Source organism: Raphanus sativus, unplaced genomic scaffold, assembly GCF_000801105.2.
Source record: "Raphanus sativus cultivar WK10039 unplaced genomic scaffold, ASM80110v3 Scaffold4494, whole genome shotgun sequence".
Taxonomy (NCBI): Eukaryota; Viridiplantae; Streptophyta; class Magnoliopsida; order Brassicales; family Brassicaceae; genus Raphanus; species Raphanus sativus.
The window spans coordinates 1-6,108 of record NW_026619796.1 but is presented as its reverse complement, the minus strand read 5'-3'; the positions used below and the strand labels follow the sequence as shown (position 1 = coordinate 6,108).

The 6,108-nt window shown below is 45.4% G+C and overlaps 2 pseudogenes; one reads left to right on the top strand and one right to left on the bottom strand.

The window, feature by feature from the left end:
- Positions 1 to 332: 332 nt before the first annotated feature.
- Positions 333 to 2,731, top strand: LOC130507426 (internal alternative NAD(P)H-ubiquinone oxidoreductase A1, mitochondrial-like; annotated as a pseudogene).
- A 206-nt stretch (positions 2,732 to 2,937) lies between these two features.
- LOC130507427 (protein SMAX1-LIKE 6-like) lies at positions 2,938 to 6,105 on the bottom strand (annotated as a pseudogene).
- Positions 6,106 to 6,108: the final 3 nt, after the last annotated feature.

The window sequence follows — 6,108 nt, the reverse complement described above, 5'->3', positions numbered from 1 at the left end:
GATGAACATGAAAATAGGTTGGGCTTTCATGAATCTCTAAATAATAAAATCATCTACATAAATGGGCCTATTAGGCCACAAAACTGTGCAAGACTTAGAGTATTGGGCCGCCGGTGGCGGTCTCTGAATCCGTCACTTCTTACGATACGGCCAATCACAGTCAACGAATATTCTAATGTCCTTTTCTTGCGCCCCACAGTACTCTGAGTGAATCACATTTTTTATTGTCGTTTCTTTAGCTCCAAGTTCTTTTGAATGCTGACGTTTCTTTTCTTTTTATATATATAGAATTTAAACAACCATGGAGCTTATTTATTTACAATTTATCTTTACCCAACTTGGGATCGTGTGTATGGTCGTAACAGTTTCGTTTATATATAGAAGCAGCAGCCTTAGAATGTTAAACACATAAAACCCTTTGACGTTTTCTTAAAAAACGTTTTAAATATTTTGAGGCTACCAAATACGAAAAATTTACATTTATTTTGGAGAGAAATAAGGAAACGCCACCTGTCATTTCCATATTTGTCACGTAGGTCTTGTGCTCATACCCATACAAGTGACACAGAGGCGGCTGGTTGAAGAAGAGTTGTTCGATTCTCCAACAACTTAGGGCAAATAACATTGTGTTTATTCCTTTAAATAACCTTTCTTGCATCACTAAACATAAAAAAATCATGCTTTGGATCAAAAACCTCGCCAGGATCTCTCCGACAGCTTCCTCTGTCGGAAACTTGTATAGAAACTCCGAGTCCTCCTACACTCTCTCCTCTCGCTTCTGCACGGCTCTTCAACGTAGCGAGACGGTTCAACCGACGGAGGTAGTGAATGGGTCGGAGCAGCAGCAACAACATCGTTACCACGGTCTGGCTCCGACGAAAGAAGGAGGAGAAGCCGAGAGTGCTGGTTCTCGGGTCGGGTTGGGCGGGTTGCCGTCTAATGAAAGGGATCGACACGAGTATCTACGACGTCGTTTGCGTCTCTCCGAGGAACCACATGGTCTCTTCACTCCTCTCTTGGCTTCTACTTGCGTCGGTACGCTTGAGTTCCGGTCCGTCGCAGAACCGATCTCACGTATCCAACCGGCGATTTCAAGAGAACCCGGTTCTTTATTACTTCCTCGCTAATTGCTCCCGACTCGATTCCGAAAACCATGAGGTAATTTCTAAACCGGAATAAACCGGGTTTTGTGCTTATCGCTAATTGCTCTGTAATTTTGGGAACAATCTTTATCGTTAATGCTCGGTATAAACCGGTTTACACACTCAAAGCAATGTATGTGTTCGTTGTTTAGCGTGTGTAAACCGTTTTTTGTGTTAATGTGTTAACCGGTTTTGTACAGGTGCATTGTGAGACAGTAACCGATGGGTTAAGCACGTTGAAGCCATGGAAGTTCAAGATCGCTTACGACAAACTTGTACTAGCCTGCGGTGCGAAGCATCCACGTTTGGGATCAACGGGGTGTCAGAAAACGCCATCTTTCTCCGTGAGGTTCATCACGCTCAGGAGATACGCAGGAAGCTTCTGCTTAACCTCATGAACTCCGAAGTTCCAGGGATAGGTGAGGATGAGAAGAGGAGGCTGTTGCATATCGTTGTGTGGGAGGTGGTCCGACCGGTGTAGAGTTTAGCGGCGAGCTGAGTGACTTCATCATGAAAGATGTTCGTGAGAGATACTCTCACGTCAAAGACGACATTCGTGTTACTTTGATCGAGGCGAGGGATCTATACTTTCTTCTTTCGACGATGGGCTAAGACAGTATGCAATCAAGCAGTTAAACAAGGTTAATTATTTACATTTTTTTTTTACTTGCTTTTGATTTTTTGAGAATGTGAGATTTTGAGTTTTTTTTTTTGGTTACTTCAGTCAGGAGTGAAGCTTGTGCGTGGGATTGTGAAAGAAGTGAAGGCTCAGAAGCTGGTCCTTGATGATGGAACCGATGTTCCTTACGTCTTTTAGTCTGGTCAACTGGTGTTGGTCCATCTTCGTTTGTTCGGTCTCTTGATCTTCCTAAAGATCCAGGTGGAAGGTTAGTAACAATTCCAATATTATCACAACAAGCTTGTTCTGTTTTTTTTTTCTCTTTTTGTTTCTAATCTTGGATGGTTCTGTTACCAATATAGGATTGGAATCGATGAGTGGATGCGTGTACCTTCAGTACAAGACGTGTTTGCAATTGGTGACTGTAGTGGATATCTTGAGAGCACAGGGAAGTCAACACTTCCTGCTCTTGCACAGGTCTGACTAATGTTGCTTTTTTTTCAAAACTCGTGTGTGCCTTGGTTTACCAAGTCTATGGTCAATGAAGGTGGCTGAGAGAGAAGGCAAGTACTTGGCGAATCTACTGAATGTGATGGGAAAAGCTGGAGGAGGAAGAGCCTGGAGTGCAAAGGAAACTGGAACTAGGAGAACCGTTTGTGTACAAGCATTTGGGAAGTATGGCAACTATTGGGAGATACAAAGCTCTCGTTGATCTCCGTGAGAGCAGGTAATATATATAACAAAGATCACATGCACTTTTCACTTAAAAAACCCTAAACACACATATAGATAGGCTAAGTTTTTTTTACTTGTGCAGGAAGGAAAAGGGATATCAATGGCAGGGTTTGTGAGCTGGTTCATATGGAGTCTGCTTATCTGACTCGAGTCCTCAGCTGGGAGAAACCGCTTCTACGTCGCTATTAACTGGCTCACCACTTTCATCTTCGGCCGTGACATCAGCCGTATCTGATGATCCACATTGCTCTCTCTCTCTCTGTAGAAAGACTTTTGAATGAAATGTTCTTTTGTTTTAATTGATAACTTCTACGACATTTGTAATGGAGGAGAAATTATTATTTTTTTTTTCTAATAAAACTCAAAATGCCAAAAGAAAAGTTTTGTGGCAAAATTGGTAACCCCTAACACAGACTTATAAACCTCTAGTTACTACTACTAGTAGTAACTCTATTATACTTTTTTTGTTTTAATTTACAAGCACCAAAATTCAAAACCAAAGCCTCTCTGATGACAAATCAATTCTTACCACCTCACATTACATCCACCTTCTCTGGCAACTCTACCTCCAGCAGCTAATAAATCTCTAGAAGCAACCAGTTTCACAGCTACTCTGGATTCGAACCGTACTTTCGCCTCGCTTCAGCAAAGCTACGACAAGAACGGTTCTTATCCACTGATCAACAACGTTCCTCTCTTCCTCCTCCCTGATGATGACCAAGAAGCCGCAAGAATCTGAACCATTCACTTCGTTATCAATCTCTAGTTGCGTTTCCGCTCCAAAACACAGCTCGAAATGCGAAACGATCTTCTCTCGAATGCTTTTGGCTAACCCATCGAAATCAACCTGTTTGAACGTCACCTTCTCGTCTAGTTGCTCGATGAAACCGTTCGAACCAAGCTTTTGCTTCCTCTGTCTCTGTCTCATCCACAGGAAGGTTCAGATCAAGATACGAACGTTGCACCTTCTCTGCACGCAGCTCTGTTTCTTCTCCCTCGTGTTTTCTTTTATTCACCCCAGCTCTAGCAGCATCAGCCAACCTTAATCTGTAGCCTCCAGCTTCTAGCGCTGAGAACTCTTTCCTCCGTAAAACTTCACACGGCTCAACTTTCTCCTTAACGATCGCAGAAGAAGTTGCAAGGACGATTACGTTTTTCATACTAATCACTCTTCCGTGCGAGTCACGCAGCTTCCCTGTACTCACACCTTCAGACAATCTCACCTGATCAGGGAACTCAGCTTTCTCCACGTTTTCTAGTAACACAACAGAGTGTGGTCTCCTCGATACTTCCCCCGTTAATGTAATCAACTACCGTCTTGCCTCTAAATCTGTCGTCGACATAACAATGCTCCCCTCCAAAATCCACACTGATGCAGTTAGCCTGGTCTCTAAACAAGATTTCGGAAAGAGCCAACGCTGCTCTCTTCTTCCCAACTCTATCAGGTCCGAGAAGAGCCAGCCATATTCCGTTGGTGCGGTTTCTTCTTTCGCAGATGATCGGCTGATGGCGTTCACAGCTTCGGTCTGCCAGGGACTTTAACAGAGAGCGATTCTCTGAGAGACTTGAAGTCATTATGATGTTTATGTTGTGAAGAAGAGTTTTAGAGTCTCTCTTTTGGTGTATATGTGTCTTGCCTTTTTGATGCATAGGTTACTCCCAATCCTAAATCTGTAGTAACAGAGCTCACAGGAGAACTTAAAGTTACCGACGATATCGTGAGATCCTCCTTATGTTTTGGATCTGGTCTTCCCACGCTCTTCTCGGTCTGAACTGGTAACTGTGGTGGTGGACTCACGGTCTGAAAACCTAGCTTAGGAAACGATGGAGTTTATGGATGCTTTGGCATATGCTGTCCCATTTCTTCTGCAGAGCTGTGGTTGAGGCTATTGTGTTTGTGCTATCTACTACAGCCTGCACTGAATAAAAAGCAAATTCCTCTCAACGATAGTTGCATTTACAAGGAAAAGAAGTTTGAATTAAAACGCACCTTAGCGCTGCTCGTTGGTCCCTTGTCTAACTCGGTCTCAGCAGCTCTTAACCAAGAAGGTAACTTTTCTCGGAACATTGATCAGACCACAGAGACACTCGAACCGGCCTTGACAACGGCAGCCACTTCTTGCAAACACTTCTCGTTGCAAAGGTGACATCTAGGCAGCGTCTGATGATTCACTGGGCCACCACCACACTCAACGGTACTCTGTAATCTGATGTAGACGAAAAAAACCTCCAAACGGAACCAAAGGATCCCATCAAACTGTAACAACAACAGATTTAGTACTAAACTTATTAGGAACTTATAGTGGAATATGTTAAAATATTTTAGATTGTGTAACAAATTAACAATAAACTATTCACATCAATAATATTATATATTTATGTATTCAAGTCCAAAGAGTTGGGTTTATAAAACTAACTTCTACAGTATGTTTAAGCACACCTGATTTAGGAAGTCTTGAGGATGTGATGGGAAGAACATGAAGGTCCCAATCCTCATCGATCTTAGGGAACCGATCAAGAAGCTTCGTGTAAGTCTCGTTGCTCGATGCGCATCCGATGAACCACAGTTTCTTCTTGCTTTGACGTTTCAGCAAAATCCGAGAGCTTCAATACCAAACTTCGCCAAAGCATCATCACCACCACCAGAAGAAGAAGTTTCACTGTTCAAGAACACCTTAAGCTCACCTAGATTAAGCATCACCTCGTTAGATTCCGAGTCGTTTACTAAACTCATCAAGCTTCGCGAGAGTCTCCTCGTTGGCTCTCGATCCAACTTCGCCTAATCTCTCTCTCTATGTTGATTACGCTCAACCCTTTGATCTCCGGAGGAAGAAACAACCCTAGATTCTTCCCCCCACTGTTGATTCGCATCGGTGAAGTTTTCTAAGAGCTTTCGTCAGCGCGTTTCCGACAAGGACAGGGTTCCTCCTCCTCTCTTTCCGACACAGCACTTGTCCGATCCTCCTGGAGTTCTCGTCGCTGCTGCTGCTCCCACCAAACGGGAACTCACGGTTCGGATCCGAGCTCGGAGGTTACAGAGGAAGAGAGGCGGACAGCGAGAGAAGCGCCGTAGTCGTCACCGGAGGGTGAAGCACGTCGAGCTTGATATTCGGAGCTCCGAAACCCGGCGTCGCAGAAGACCCGGTTCACGATCGGGTCGTCGAGAATCGACAGCACGAAGTACTTGAGCTCCACCTTCAGAACCGTCGCCGTCTGCACACTCCGTGCATCTGGTGGAGGTGGTACGCCTCCGGGTGCCGCCGCTGGTTCGCCTGAGACCGCTTGATCGCCGCCATGAGGGAATTCGACACCGCCGGGGATCTTCTTCTCCCGACGAGGACTTGGACGACGACGGACGGGAGCCTGTCGAGAGAAGACGCCGACGCAGAGCTCAAGTGCTCGGAACTGGAGACCGCGACGAGTAGGGAGTGCTCCGGGCGGGACGCGTGAGACGCAGACCTCGCGGAGGAGGGAGGACGGCATCGCGAGGAGAGCTGAGACGGCGTGGAGAGACGTCGTCTGCGCGTGGCTCCGACGACGAGCGATGGCCACTGCGTCGTCGAGGGCGCGAGCTGCTTCCTCCGTTAAGCATTCTCTCGCCGTGTTAACCGG